At 37.2% G+C, this 17,128-nt stretch overlaps 1 protein-coding gene across 2 annotated transcripts in view; it reads right to left on the reverse strand.

The window, feature by feature from the left end:
• LRP1B (LDL receptor related protein 1B) overlaps nucleotides 1-17,128 on the reverse strand; it is a 1,894,725-nt gene that overhangs the window by 1,316,654 nt on the left and 560,943 nt on the right. The window lies entirely within an intron of this gene.

Genomic DNA, 17,128 nt, shown 5'->3' on the forward strand with positions numbered 1-17,128 from the left:
GTTTACATCTGTGAATTATGAGTCCATTGCATTTCAGAGTTGCAGGCCAGGTACACCCAATGCCCCATACTGTGAATTCAAGAATTCACTGCTGTAAGAATGGATGAGAACGTTTTTTATGTTCTCTGGCTTAGGTCTCTGGGTTGCTTATATCTATAGTGTGTTCCACAGGGCTTAGCTTATTTACCCCACCATGGGAGACATGATTCAAACGAAATTAGAATACATTTTTTCTTTACATTTTTCTTTTCTGTCCTTTCATCTGAAGCCTAAGGAACTTGACATTATAAGTGGAAAGGAGCAAAAAGATGATCAATCAAGGCTTTAAGAACTGCAGAGAAAGAGCCTGCAATATCTTTCTTTCTTTATATCCAACATAAGCAAAATACAGCAGGTAATGATGTGGGATGCAATAAAGATTTTATTATCATTTTATTGGGATGAACATCCTATCTTACTCATATTTCTACCTATATAGTTCATTTATCCAAAACTTTTAGTAATAAAGTTAATGGCATTCCACACTTCCTAACATTCCTGCACTATTTTATGCTTTACTCATACACGTAGATGAAATGGCAAAATATATCAGTTCAAGGATAAACAGAACCCAAGATTAAACTAAGTTACATAATGATAAGTTAGGAGGCACACTGTTTGTATATTTAATCAGTAAATAAAATCTTCATCATTGTTGACTTTCATCTCATATCTTCTTGCTGTGCTTCTGAAAATAACAGTTCCTTAAGGTCCATCATAATTGAAAATATAAAGAACATTATCGGACACCAGCTTTTTGCCAGACACTCTGCCTGGCACTTTTCATTTCTTTATCTAATTCACACGACATTTTTCCAAGTCATGAGCTGCTTTTCTTATTTTATAAGAGAGGTTATAACTTGCCTAAAGGTCCAAAGAATGACCTTATGTGGATTCAAATATAGGTATTTCTGGCTGAAAATCACCTGCCACTAATAATACGTCTGGCAGAAAGAGTACTGAAATACCTTAACAATTGCTGTTCCTTGTCAACCTACTAAGCCACATTTCAGGAAAAAAAAAAAAAAAAAAAAGAAAAAGAACTGGCAAAGCGATCCCACCAATATCCTCCTGAATGCAGAAACAGCAACAAAAAAGGGCAGATTGGGAAATTAAAACTCTGCCAAATACAAACCTAAGTTGTCAAAGAGGAGAAATAAAGAAACAATGTAACTTCCACTTATAGTAAATTACATTATATAAAATCAGACATGTTAATAACTACATAAAGTAGAAATACTGATTTTATGCACAAAAACACAATTATGAGCATTCCCATAAAATTCAAAAATAAAAATAGTTTAATTTTACATCTGGAAGACAGAATAATGATGAACTATATATCTTCTATCAGTGTAACTGGCATGCCAATATGTCTACCATTCTTTTTTGGTATTTGTTTTTAATTATGTATGGTTTTGAGTATGAGTAACTTCATGTGAAATGTGACTATCATATAAATATAAAATCTCTAACCTGTCTTGTTTTAATTTTCTTATCTAAGAAATGAAAATACCACATCCTCCTTCTATTAGGTATTCTTACTGATTATAAATAAACTCCTAGATGGGTGTAGTGTCATGCACCTGTTGTTCCATTACTTAGGATGCTGAGACGGGAGGATCACTTGAGCCCAGGTGTTTGAGGCTGCAATGAGGTATGATCATGCCACTATACTCTAGCTTGGACAAGGGAATGATACTGCTACCTCTTAAAAAAAATTAAAAATAAAATAAATTCCTATAAATAAAGCACATTGAACAGAACTTGCTTAGTCTTAAAGAAATGATATTATTTTTAACAGTTACGGTTCACTGAAGGTTGTCCTGATTGCTTCAATCAATCTGGCCAGCAACAGCTAGCACTCTTACATAGGTAAGATCATGAAATACTCCAGAAAAAAAGAGGGAATCATTTTAGTATAATTCAGCTGTAATTCTATTTTGTTTGTTGTTATAAATACAACTTTTAAAAGGGGCAAGTTTGATTAAACAAAACTCTGTATTTCCTTGAGGACGCAATGTCATCGAAGCATGAGAAAGGAAACTTTGAAGACCATGTGTCTAATCACTTTAGAGATTCACAAATTGAAGATAATATTTTTTCATTCCGAAGACAATATTATCCAAGAATAATTACAATAATTATGTATAAAACTGTTAAGGAAAGAAAACATTTACCTAAAAATAACCACTTCATTCATAGGCTAAGGATTTTGTTACTTGTTTCAAGGAACAAAGACCAATAGATGTGAAAATATTTTTTACTCAGTAATTTTCAGGGCACCTAGTTGTCATATTTCTGTTCCCAATTATTTTACTTAGGTTTCGTAATGACTTCTTAAAGCATTCAACCTATAATTTAGATTAATTTTTAGATTTGAATAAGTAGAAATATTTATAGTAAAATCATTGAGTTCTCCTAACTTTTACATGACAATAAGAAAATATGAAAAATTAGGTGAGAACTATTATATAAAAAGATGAGAAATTAGGTAATCACTATTACATATTAAAAGAGACTTCTCTTGTTTAGAATATGCTCTGAGATTACATTAGGTATGTGTGGAATCTGCATATGAACTCTTTTTTTTTTTTTAACCTGGTAAACTAAAAATACTTCAAATCTGGACTACTCAAGATTCACCTTGATTAGAACGCCTTAGGGTTAAATTTGGAAGGGCTCCTAGGAAATCAATTTCCTAATACAGACTTAGCCTGGATTGGTATTGGAAGCAGTAAAGAAGGCAAAACTTGGCCTCTTATCTTCTGTTGCAGATTTTGCCAAAGGAGCTATGGGGGAACAAATGGTGATTGTCCAAAATTGTGCCTGATATTATTGGTTCAGTAGTTATCAGTGAATAGCTTCCATGTTATTCAGGCTGTCAACAAACATTTACTGAAAGCATACAACTGTCCAGAATCAATAAAGACATAAAGACAAATATTTAAGACATGCTTGCTGCTTAAGGACCTTCCATTCTATTAAATGCAGAAACAAAAACATAACAAGGAAAGAAGCTGGGACATAAGTGCAGGATAAAGTTGGAGCATTAAGGATGGACTGGCTAGTAAAATCACAATGTTATAGGACTTAAGAATGTCAAAATAATTTTACATACATTTTCCCATGAGATTTACATGGTTTTCAAAATAAAAAAATCACTATACATATGATCATTTAAAAGGAAGGTTAGAGACAACTGTATCATAGATGTAGGATTCTATTTCCACCTGAGTGCCTCAAGAAGGTAAAATGAGTTGAATTATTTCCTGACCATGAGAAATAGGTTTAATATAAGAAAGAAGTTCTTAGCCATGAAGACAATTAACCACCTGAAAATAAAGAGTCCCACAGTATATCCAACAGAATTCAGCATTTGATCATGAGTTAAGGAAACAAGGATTCAATGTTGCTAACAAAAGCTTTTAAATAGCTTAATCTACAAATCTTTGATATCCTTTATATGGAATACGTTGTGAAATATATAACTACTTGGACAAACTATATACTTATGTTAAGCAAAAGGTAACACAATTTTTTCTATATGTTAATTTGTTCATTTAGTCAGTCATCAAACATTTATTTCTTATTTATTTATCTGATATGGAGTCCTACTCTGTCACCCAGGCTGGAGTGCAGTGGCACAATCTTGGCTCACTGAAACCTCTACCACCTGGGTTCAAGCATTTTCCTGCCTCAGCCTCCGAGTAGCTGGAATCACAGGTGTGTGTGTTACCATGGCCAGCTTTTTCTTTCTTTTTTTTTTTTTTTTGGATTTTTAGTAGAGACAGAGTTCCACCATGTTGGCCAGGCTGGTCTCAAACTCCTGACCTCAGGTAATCTGTCCACACTGGCCTCCCAGAATGCTGGTATTACAGGCATGAGCCACCATGCCCAACCATCACATTTATTTGGTATCAAATGTATGTAGGACATTGTGCTATCTAATTGGAGAAAGGAAAATAAATCAGATACAGAGTCTAACAAATCTCATCTCAGTAGGAGGTCATTTGAAAACAACTCAGGAAATGCTAAATATCATTTAAGAGGGAGAGGTAAAATTGCTACAATGTCTCAAAAAGGGGAAGGTATATCTAGCTTGTGTTAAGAGATTGGGGTTAGAAAAAACGTCACTGAAAAGGGGGATGGGTGACCAGCACTGGCTGCAGCTGCAGCTGTCTGCTGTCTAAGCCATTCGAGCTCCTTGAGGGACGGGCAGCAGCCAGCACTGGGACTCCCAACTGCCTAACATGCTAAGCTCCCTGGGTGGGGGAAGGGTAGCACCCATCTCTACAGCTTCGGGCTGCACTTTTCTCCTGCTGGAGCCAGGGACACTGGACTGCTGGGTCCCAAGATGTGTCCCCACAGCCCAACACAACAGCTGTGGTAGTCTGTGGCCAGGGTGCCTCTTCAGGCCTGACCCTGACCTAGCCTTCCACATTTTGTGGAGTTTCTCTGCAAGAATACCAATAACTCCAGCCAGAGGCTCAGGGACAGAATCCAGATGTCCCTGGGCCTGAACCCATAGCAGGAGGGGTGGCCACAGTCTCTGTGGACCAGCAGACTTCGCCTCACCTCCTGGTAGTTCTGAGGATTCAAGGCAGCCCAGACAAGTGGGTTCCCCCCAGCAAGGCACATCCCCTCCACCAAGGGACGAAGTGCTTTGTTAAATGGCTCCTGTGCCCCGTGCCACCCAACTGGGTGAGACCCTCCAACAGGGTTTGTCAGACACCCTATACGGGAGTGATCCTATTGGCATCAGGTTGGTGCCCTTTGAGGTCAGATGTCCCAGAAGAAGGAGCAGTCACCCATCTTTGCCACTCTCCAGCCTCCTTGAGTGACATCTCCAGGCACAGGAGTGAATCAGACGAATAGGGCTGAAGTGAACCCCCAGCAAACTGCAGCAGCCCTACAGAAGAGGGACCTAAACATTGAAAGAAAATCAAACAAGCAGAAAGCAACAACAGCATCAACAACAAGACTAAAAGGCCCCCACAAAAACCCCATCCAAGGGTCAGCAGCCTCAAAGACTGAAACTAGACAAAATCACAAAGATGAGAAAGAATCAAGGAAAAAATGCTGAAAACTCAAAAGGCAAGAGTGTCTCTTTTTCTCCAAATGATTGCAAGGTCTCTCCATCAAGGGCACAGAACTGGATGGGGGATGAGATGGATGAATTGACAAAAAAAGGCTTCAAAAGATGGGTAATAATAAATTACGCTGCGCTAAAGGAGTATATTCTAACCCAATGCAAGGGAACTCAGAACCTTGACAAAAGGTTAGAGGATTTGCTAACTAGAATAACCAGTTTAGAGAGGAAAAAAAAAAATGATGAAGCTGAAAAACACAGTGCAAGAACTTCGTGAATCTTACTCAACATAAGTATCAACAGCCGAATCTACCAAGCAGAAGAAAGGATATCAGAGTTTGAAGACCACCTTGCTGAAATAAGAAAAAAATAATAAGATATAAATAAACAGATAAGAGAAAAAACAAATGACAACAAATGAACAAAGCCTCCAAGAAACATGGGACTTCATAAAAATACCAAACCAATGATTGACTGGAGTACTAGAAAGAGATGGGGAAAATGGAAACAAGCTGGAAACCACACTTCAGGATATTATCCAGGAGAACTTCCCCAACCTAGCAAGACAGGCCAACATGCAAATTCAGAAAATACACAGAACACCATTAAGATGCTACATGAGAAGATCAACCCCAAGACACATAATAATCAGATTCTCCATGGTCAAAATGAAGGAAAAATTAGTCAAGAGAAGAATTGAAGGAGGGAGAGACATGAAAAACCCTCCAAAAAATTAATGAATCCAGAAGCTGGTTTTTTTTTTTTTTTAAATCAACAAAGTAGACTACTAGCTAGACTAATAAAAAAGATGAGAGAGAAGAATCAAATAGACCAATAAAAAATGACAAAGGGGACATCACCACTGACCCCACAGAAATACAAACTACCATCGGTGAATACTATAAACATCCCTATTCAAATAAATTAGAAAATCTAGAAGAAATGGAGGAATTCCTGGACACATACACCCTCCCAAGACTAAACTAGGAAGAAGTTAAATCCATGAACAGACCTACACTAACAAGTTCTGAAATTGAGGCAGTAATTAATAGCCTACCAGCCAAAAAAGCTCAGGACCAGACGGATTCACAGCTGAATTCTACCAGAAATACAAAGAAGATCTAATACCATTCCTTCTGAAATGATTCCAAACAATTGAAAAGGAGAAACTCTTTCCTAACTCATTTTATGAAGCCAGCATCATCCTGATAGCAAAACAGGGAAGAGACACATCAAAAATAGAAAACCTTAGGCCAATATCCCTGATGAACATTGATGCAAAAATCTTCAGTAAAATACTGCAAACTGAATCCAGCAGCACATCAAAAACCTTATGCACCACGATCAAGTTGGCTTCATCCCTGGGATGCAAGCCTGGTTTAATATGTGCAAATCAATAAATGTAATCCGTCACATAAACAGAATCAAAGACAAAAATCACATGATTATCTCAACAGACGCAGAAAAGGCCTTTAATAAAATTCAACTTCTCTTCATGTCACAAACTCTCAATAAACCAGGTATTGATGGAACATATCTCAAAATAATAAGAGCTATTTATGACAAAGCCACAGCCAATATCATATTGAATGGGCAAAAGCTGGAAGCATTCCCTTTGAAAACCAGCACAAGACAAGGATGCCCTCTCTCACCACTCCAATTCAACATAGTTTTGGAAGTTCTGGACAGGGCAATCAGGAAAGAGAAACAAATAAATGGTATTCAAATAGGAAGAGAGAAAATCAAATTGTCTCTGCCTGCAGATAACATGATTTTATACTTAGAAAACCACATCATCTCAGCCCCAAAACTCCTTGAACTCATAAGCAACTTCAGTCAAATTTCAGGATACAAAATCAATGTGCAAAAATTATGAACATTCCATTACACCAACAATAGGCAAGCAGAGAGCCAAATCATGAGTGAACTCCCATTCACAATTGCTACAAAGAGAATAAAATACCTAGGAATACAGCTAACAAAGGATATGAAGTACCACTTCAAGGAGAACTGCAAATCACCGTGCAAGGATATATTACTCCCCAGCACAGCTCAATCCACTTCTATACTGTTCTAATTGTTGGAATAATATTTCGTATGTAAGTCACTTCCCCATCTATTAATTTATGAGATATTTATTTAAAACTGACTGTATTCTAGGAACTGGGCTAAATGAAGAAGAGTAATGAATGATCATAAGGACGCCATTTAACAACTTGCTACATTCATGCATTAAATTTTAGTTTTGTGACTTCAATAAATTCAGTGCTTCTAAAGCAGGACTACTGTATTCTCCTGTCAGGACATAAGTTGTTTCTTAGCCAATCTTTGTAAACTATCATATCACTGTTATACTCATGTTATAGGTAGGAATTCAAGGCAGGAAGAAATACAGAGCTTCTTACATCCCAGCCTTAGTCATAGTGATTTCCAGAAGTTTGGAGAATATTCCATAGAGCCCAGATATTGTATATAAAGTATCTGTCCAATTGAAAAGCCCATACTATTCAGTATAGTTACAATTTTCCTGATGATAATTACATACATAAAAGGGGAAAAATAGACCATCTATTTTAAAAGTGTTTAGCTAAGGCTCTAAAGAAATCAGTCTATGTGACTGCAAAGGTGACTGGCTAGCTCCTGGCTCCAAGGCCGCTGTCCTGCTTCTATGAGTGGGAGAAGAACATTGTTTGCATGGGGAGGAACTAGACAGACCACACGAAGGAGATGCGCAGCACAGTGCTTATCGAGCCCGTGCTCTTGGCCTTCCTCCCTGAGGGCTCAGCATCCTCACGTCCACCACAGACAACCTACACCATCACAGCTGGATTTGGAGCCGGGCATGGTGATGGGCAAGCACAGCCCTGCTGTCCCTGAGGCCATGGCCACAGAATATGTGGCCGGCTATGCCCTGTGCCTGGACATGATCACCAGAGATGTGCAAGACCAGGATGAAGACAAAGGGGCTGAAGATCTCCTAACCTCACAAACTTGAAGCTCTGACTCAAGGTCAATGGCGACTTCAGACAGGAGGATGAGATATCCCTCATGACTTTTTTTGGTCCCCTACATCATCAGCTGTCTTTCTAAGATAATGACCTTGAAAGAAGAGGGTAGTATCTTGTCTGGGAGGAGAAAGAGATTCAGATTTGTTAAAGAAAACGATGAGATTCAGGCTGGCATGCACCAGGTGGTCAGTATAAGAGTACAGGTGGAGAGGCTAGAATATTGAGTCACTTCTCAACAAGTTTCAGGAGAAAAGGGAGTAAGACAGAAGTAAGCCAAAGTCCATTAAATGTCACACTCCTTTAATAAGAAAACAGTTATTTTTAAAATGATTTGCTTAGATTGCTACGTCTCAATTCACAGAAGCTGAGCTTTTCAAGAAAAATGTGATCTAGAAGGGATGGGCCAGAAATGGCAACAATCAAAACAAAGGATTTGAGATGCTTTGGAGGAGGCTTTATTAAACCAAATGTTCAAAAGACTTAGTTTACTGGATTGAACAAGACTTTGCAGTAGGATCATCTCTAGGATGATCAGGAGTTAAAGACATAAAAGCTGCAAAGGAAACTGAAAGTCATGTCCCAGATCAGCGTTTCCCAAATTTCCTTGGACTTAATCATTATCAGGAGGCATTTGTAAAAATGAAAATTTCCAAATTACTGGCTATCAGACCCACTGAATTAATTGATGGTATTAATCTCCAGGGAAGCTGCATTTACAGAGCACTAAAAATGACTCTTATCAGGGTGATGTGGGAAAACACTGCTCTACATAATCAGTTCATTTAAAATTGTATTTAATAGGTGAACAATTAATGAAGACTTCACCTGTTTACTTAGGGTATCTACCCCGACCTATCGATTCTGAGTTCAGGAGATAATTTTGAATTTAGTGTTTTCCAAATAAGTGTGCTATCTTTCGTGTGGCCTACAAGTGTGCTTTTTTCCCCTCCATAATGGTAAGCAGGGATCCTTCTTTCTCGTGTGCTTTCAAACCTTGACCTTTAGCCTCCTGAGTACTGTGACCCTTTAAGAGAATTATCTGCAACTTGACTTCCCAGCCAGAGATGACAAAGCTTCCAGGAAGTTGAAGAAGCTGAGATGGCTACTTTTACTCTTGCCTGCACCCTTCTCTGAAAACAAAACAAAACAAAACAAAAAACAACAAAAAAACCACTACGCAAGATGCACAGTGTAGCTATCAGAATGCCTGGTGGAGTCCTCTAGGCTCAGGCAAGGGCTCCTGTTAGTGCAAACAGAAATCTGCTAGGCCCTGGAAGAAAACCTAGGACATCTAATTTAGTAATGTTTAACATTTATTAAACACTTAGCACTGCTAGGTATCGTGCTAAGCAGCTTATTCTGTTATCCACGTGACACATAACCCTCAACAAACCCGTGATATTGGTATTATCACTACCATCCCCATTACACAGATGAGGACAGATTTAGAGGCTAGGAAGCCTGGCAAATGTCACTCACCTGAGTGGCAGAGTCAAGATGTAAGCCAGGTGTCCTAAGACCAGAACCTGAAGTCTTGACCACAATGAAGACTGAGTCTTGTAAATAGGTATATAAGAAGATTCCAGCATTTAGGTATGATACAACATTTATGCTTAAATAATAATTTAGTATGGGGAATTACCACAATTTGTTGTTTACTAAATGTCTGTTAACTACGTTTTACTTTTTTTTTTTTTTTTTAGATCGTCTCTCCCTGTCACCAGGCTGGAGTACAGTAGCACAATCTTGGCTAACTGCAACCTCCGCTTCTGGGCTCAAGTGATTCTCCTGCCTCAGCCTCCTGAGTAGCTGGGATTGCAGGCACCTGCCACCATGCCCAGCTAACTTTTTGTATTTTTTTGTAGCGATGGGGTTTCTCTGTGTGCCCCAGGCTGGTTTCAAATTCCTGAGCTCAGGCAATCCACCTGCCTCAGCCTCCCAAAGTGCTGGGATTACAGGCCTGAGCCACTATACCTGGCCTACTTTTTAACTTTCAATAAAGAGAAAGGAAGGAAGGAAGGGAGGGAGGGAGGAGAAAGAAATCAGTCACTGCCCACCATCTTTCCATCTTTGCTCAAAGAAAATCTCCCAGAGCACAGTGAATGTCTAGACGAAAAGTGACCATGTATTCCATTAGGCCTCTTATATGTATACACCCAAAGGTCTAATCATTGGTATTTAGGAGTTCATAAATATTAGAAATATTCCCAATTTATCCATACTCAAAAGCTATGATAGAAAAATGAAAAATTCCAAAACTAAAATATTTCATTTTGAACTCAAATTCATTTACTTCAATGCCCTGTTGACTGGTGCAATTTTAGATTATAACAGCAAGAACCAAGTACACCCTGCCTGAAGAAGTAATAAGTAAGGAACATTTTGAAGGAAGCCCTAGAGAGAGGAAGGAACTTAGGTTAAGGTTTCTGTGTATGTGCAAAAGTACCCATAAGTAAAATGAACCAGTGTGTCAAAATGTAATTCTATAATTCCCAGGGCAACATCTAAGGGAACTAACTTGCAAGCAATACATTTACAATACATGATGGTTTGAGTTTCCAGAAAACTCAGATCAGTCTCAGGAGATCCTCTTTATTGTGTATTCATGAAACAATACAGATTATTAATTATGAGGATATACTTTAACCAGTGGCATTCTAAATATTAACCAGAAACAAACAATACTATGTTGGATATACCTATACATGGATCGGCTTTTTCTTTTCCATCAATGACAATTTATTTACTCTTCTTATTTCTAAATACAGCTGTAAACAATCTCTGCACAAACTATCCCAGTACAAGTAGAACAGATTCAGTGAATAATAACTCACTGAAATTGAAGCAGTTACAGTCACATTTGCACTCTCCAAAGCTGGCAGTTTCATTCTCTAGAGACAGGTGCATTTATCACATTCACAACCACAGTAAAATGAAATCATCAACTAAAGGGACTTTGGCTCACTCATTTTCCTCCAGGAGAGCCACTGACCATTTTAAGTATTTAAAAAGAGGACCTCCAGCCTCTATTTATGTGAAAGAAAGAAGAAAGCTCAGAGAAGTCAATGGGGAGGGTCAAGATGCACCACGGTACAGTCAGAGGTAAGGACGTTGTGAGTACTGAAAGACTGCATTGATATGGCATATATGGACTAATAATAAATCAGAACCTGTGGGTAGAAGGTGAGCAGAATAGACTAGCATACAGTCTGAGGAGTGTTGAGTTCAAATTCATAAAATTTGGTGTTGAATTTAGTCATTTTCTTTCTTAAGCGTATGCTTAATCACTTATTTGCTTAAGTGTATTCTTTTTTTTTCTGTTTGTTTTGTATTGTTTTTTAGATGGAGTCTCTGCTCTGTTGTCAGGCTGGAGTGCAGTGGCAGCGATCTCAGCTCACTGCAACCTCCGCCTCCTGGGTTCATGTGATTCTCCCGCCTCAGCCTCCCGAGTAGCTGCGCACGCCACCATGCCCAGCTGATTTTTGTATTTTTAGTACAGACGGGGTTTCACCATGTTGGCTAGGATGGTCTCAATCCCTTGACCTCGTGATCACCCGCCTCAGCCTCCCAAAGTGCTAGGATTACAGACTTGAGCCACCAATCCTGGCCGTGTATTCTTAATCTCATGGGGAAAACAAATCAGGTTTTACTTCTTTCTCTTTATTGTTTCAATTTCAGGAATAAGAAACATTTTACCTTGTCACCAAATTCTTCTGGCTTTGAGCATTGGTATTCAAGATACTTTGACTAGTAATCCTTAATCACTTTCCATAAAACCTCCATTAGAAATGTAGACATTAAAAAAGTTATCATTTTAGGCACTAATTTGGATCCACAAAATGAGTCTTCTATGCACATAAACAGTTTTTATTTTTAAGTAAAATAAATTACATCACATGGATGCAGTAAGGAAAGGCTTGACCATTTCTCCTGGATTACATGATAAAGACTACAAACTCATTGATGAATTAATTACAATGGCAACTTCTTGGATGTAACTAAACTCCAATTTTGCAGAGCACTATCAAGGAGCTTTTAAGACACATAAAAGTACATGCTCTTTAAATAACGTGATCAACTTAATAAGCATTTTTGTCCTTGTTACCGCATTTTTTGTTACCACATTTTTTTAGGGAACTCTGGTGTGGACTGAGAAATATTAATGTTTTGAAACTAATTTCATGGCTCCAAATATGTCAGGATAAACTTTAGTCTTCCTACTTCCTCATACTCCCTAGATGGAGCCCACACATCCTTAGACCCTCTGAAAGACCATATGAAAATAACAGGAACATGAAGAGCAGTAGACATACTACTTAAGCAAACAAAAATCATTTCTTCTATTACAAATTTCCCAAACATCAAGTCAAAGTAAACACAACAGACTGCACAAAGCACAAAACTTCACTGCAAACACCTTAGAGTTTTGAAAGTAAGACATTTGTTGTTTATACTAAAGTCACTGAAGTTTCACAGATAAAGAGAAACAACTGCACTCAAGATCTCAATGATGCTTATCCAAATGGGAGAAGGCAGTAATTACACATTGAAATGTAAAAAGATTAGCCTTTGGGTTTCAGAGCACAGATAAACTCAGCAGGTCTTACTGTTTATATTAGTTATTGGGATGCCTCTGCTTCAATGTTTAACACCTCTCATCTAAATGTACCAGGTATTCCAATATGAGTATACATGTCACATCAAACTGTTTAAAAACTGATGATGATCATGGCTTGTGGGCTGTTCATTATCTCAGGTAGCATCATATGCAAATGAGGCTTTTTGTTTTCCAGGCTGAAGCACTCTCTATGAACTTTCACAAACCTGCATTTTCTTCTCTCCACTAAAACCTCTGTTATCTCCCTGACACTGCTCCTGATAATGGAAAAGATTTCTGCTTATTAGGATAATCTTCAATCCCCAGCTCATCTGCTTCCATGTGAGAATTGTTTAAAAACGATTTTGCCCTGGGTAATACATTTTAAGCTCCCCAATGACTTTTCCCATCCCACTTCTTCACTAGTAGTTTATTTTTCTGATACATACAGATATTGATTACATAATTTTTTTGCATCAAAACACCTATCTAGTTGGGTGGGAGGATGGGTGGCTAAAACCTTTAAAGTAATGACCAGATAAAATACCTTCATGGGAGATACTTAGGTTTTCTTCCTATATCATATATTTTCAAGTTCAACCACCAAGCAGCAAACAGTCTAAAATAGCCTTCCCTAAAACATGAATATTCCTTTAAAAAATAATCTATTCATGAAAAAAATTGGGTCTGAAAAATAGTCGTCTTCTTTAACACTGAGTTATAGATAATTACAATGTTTCAACCCTCCAAGGAGTCTCAAGCCTTTAATTCATATGCTTGGCATATCATGTCTTTATAATGACATTCAGAGACACTAGGTTCAGCACTTTTTCCCTTTTCTTCGTCATTCATTACACTCCAAACATTTGTGTCCTACAATATATGTAGGGCAGCTGGCTTTATACCTATTCTTAGCTCTATAAAGTCAGCTATAACTATTCTATAGCTATTGCTGTTTTACTTTTTAAATATTTCATCACTTTCTTTGCTAGCTAAAATTTTACCACAAGGATGGCTCAAGATTAAAAAAAAATGATATGGAAAATACATATGGAATGAATTGTTACAATTTTCTAATTCAAAAGAGCAACGTGAAATATATGAATGACCTTCATTTCTCAATTTTTCTTTCCCTAAGGGAATCTCTAAAAATTAAAATATGTTCACTGGTTTAAGAATTCAGATTTCCTCATAAATTTATCTCAGGCATTATCATAATAGGTTATTTTTATTTTTAAAAATGGCCTTTCTCTAAGAAGTAAGATTGTATTCCTCTCTTTGTCAATTTCATGTTCTTTGCCTCAATGTATTGAACAAACAGGGCATTGATCGTGAATCAGTTCACACATTTAAGCTCTATCATTCAAGAATTTAAGCAATCTGAAGAAAACAAGGAATTAATGTGATACACAAGTTGTTCCTGCTGCTGTTTGTGTTCTTACTGCAGGTAGTGTTGTGTGGCTGCTAGGGTAGCAGTGTGTGTATTATTGATATGCACGGTATTCTTGTTTGACCACAGTCTTTCCAGTATGAGTAGATAGTGCCTGTAGATTGACAGCTGATGCTAGCAAAGGGAGGCACTAGGTTTACAGGAGGAAAGATTAGAAATAAATAATTCTCAACAAGAAAGCAGTTAGTTCTATTTGTGTGGCTCTGAATACTTGTCAGCCTAAACATACCACTTGAAGATTTTTTTTTTTTTTTTGAGAACTTTACCCTGGGAAGCTTTAAGGATAAAAATGTACCATATGTGTTACAGTATTGTGAAAATAATGGAAGTAAAATCTTATTGCTCAGAAAGGGAATAAGAAATTTAGCAAACAGTGAAGCATTTCAGAAAAATTAGTTTGAAGATTCTAATCAAAAGCAATACCTGAAATCTTGATGATAACCTATTAACAATAATCATTTTTATAAGTTAAAATCAAGTGAACTTTTAATGTAAAACAGTTTGGAGAAAGGAAGACCTATTTATTAACTGAAAAATTGTATGGAAATCTGGAATAAGTAGTAAGTTGAATATAAATGAATATAGCAAATAAAAAAAGGCTAGTGTTTCAAATATCTCTAAGGAGAGAAAGAAGTCAAAATGATTGATCCAAAAGTTACAAACAGAGATAGTAAGCACAGAATGAAATGGTACTTGGGAAAATCCAAGAGGTTTTGCTTATGGCAAAACAAATGAAATACTGATCATCAAGTGGTAGAACAAGCAGAAGATGAAGAAATAACAGAAGATCTAAGAGGACCAACCCTCCAAAAATCAGTTGAGAGTTTAAAAGGTAAGACAGAAATAAAAATATTGTTATCAATGAAAGTGACTCATAAATTCTTACCTAAACCTACTATGTTTTCTTTTATATTACAGATAAATATATATATATATATACACACACATATATATATGCACATATATATATGTATAAAATATAAAATGGTAAGTATTCACTCAATATATCATTGAAACAGTATCAGTGAAATTGTTTTGAAGATAAATCTAAGAATATTATGAGGTTTGGCTTATTGAACAGGATAAGTCACAGCAGAAAGTTTTTGTGGCAGGGGGAAGATAACTTGAGCCCAGGAATTGAAGACTAGCCTGGGCTACATGGAAAAACCCTGTGTCTACAAAATTTTCCCCAAAATTAGCCAGGCATGGTGGCACATACTTGTAGTCCCAGCTACTCAGGAGGCTAAGGAGGGAGGTCACTGGAGTCCAGGAGACAAATGTTGCAGTGAGCTGTGATAATGACACTGCCCTCCTGCCTGGGTGACAGTGTGAGACCTTGTCAAAAAAAAAACGGTGGGAGGGAAGGAAGGAAGAAAAAAGAGAAGAGAAGAGAAGAGAAGAGAAGAAAAGAAATAAAAAGAAAAGAAAAGAAAGAAAAGAAAATTTTTACAACTACCATCCAGGAAAGAGCTGAGATGGAATGACCGAGTGATTAGATAAAAGAGAAGTGAGAAGAGGGAGCCTTTTCTTAATGTCTCGTATAGAATAGAAAGTAGTCAGATTTGGTAAGAGATCCAATTTTGGCAAAGGACCAATGATGCTGAGAAATGACCATACTAATTCATGCAGAGAGAACAGAGCCTATTCCTATTTTATCCACAAGATAGGTTTCATAATTTAGAGGAGGAAATGTCTGTCAAATGTTTACAACTCTTAATATTTATGATATGTGTAAATTTTTAACAGTTTTATAATACATATTACCTATAGTTAAATGTACAACATACGCATACACATGCACACCTTCAAACACACACACAACTACCATGAAATGATTAACAACATATAAGTCAAGTCAGATGATTCAGGTATAGGTAAAGTTAACATTAGGCAAAATTCTGCAACGTGGATGATCCTTGAGGATGTTAAGTGAAATAAGCCAGTTACTAAATGACAAATAATGTATGATTCCACTTATATGAGACATTTAAAGTATGAAATTCATAGAGACAGAATGTAGAATAATGGTTGCCAGGGGCTGGATGTGGGGAGGGAGAGACGGGAAGTTGTTTTTCAATGGGTACAGTTTCCGTTTTGCAAGACGAAAAGGTTCGGGAGATCTGTCTTGTGAAAATGTGAATATACTTAACACTACTGAACAATACACTTAAAAATGGTTAAAATGGCAAATTTTATTTACTTATTTTTTTCTTAAGATGGACAGAGTCTCGCTCCGTAACTAGCCTGGAGCGCAGTTGTGTGACTTTGGTTCACTGCAACCTCGGTCTCCCAGGTTCAAGAGATTCTCCTGCCTCAGCCTCCCAGCTAAATACAAAAATTAGCCACATGCCACCACTCTCGGCTAATTTTTGTATTTTTAGTAGAGACAGGGTTTCACCATGTTGGCCAGGATGGTCTCAATCTCTTGACCTGTGATCCACCCACCTCTGCCTCCCAAAGTGCTGGGATTACAGGCATAAGCCACCGCGCCTGGTCTAAAACGGTAAATTTTATGTCATGTTTTTGTTTATTTGTTTTATTTTTTTAAACACCGTTTAAGAAATAGAAAAAAATTGTGAAATTAGTAAAAAAATCTTAGCTATGTCTTCTCTTTCAACAACCTCTTTTGTCCATTGTAATAAGCATGCTAGATTTCCAACATTCTTATTCTTTGCCACAGTCTTTTTGGTTCAATCCAATCTCCCTCTCCCTCTCTGGAGAGTGCCCTGAAATAAATCTCTGCAAAACCTATTCACCTTGAGTGCATTTCTCTTGTAAACTGATGATCCACTCCTATGCATAAGCTATATTTCCTAAAATATTCCTAAGATATTTTTCTATACTATTTATCCTAAGATACGTATGTTGCCCTTTTATTGAATAAGCCTGTCACAAAGGACCCTTGTCAAAGAAAATACTTATTCAGCGCAAAATAACTCATG

This window comes from Sapajus apella, unplaced genomic scaffold, assembly GCF_009761245.1.
Source record: "Sapajus apella isolate SASKATOON/1434 unplaced genomic scaffold, GSC_monkey_1.0 scaffold18, whole genome shotgun sequence".
Taxonomy (NCBI): Eukaryota; Metazoa; Chordata; class Mammalia; order Primates; family Cebidae; genus Sapajus; species Sapajus apella.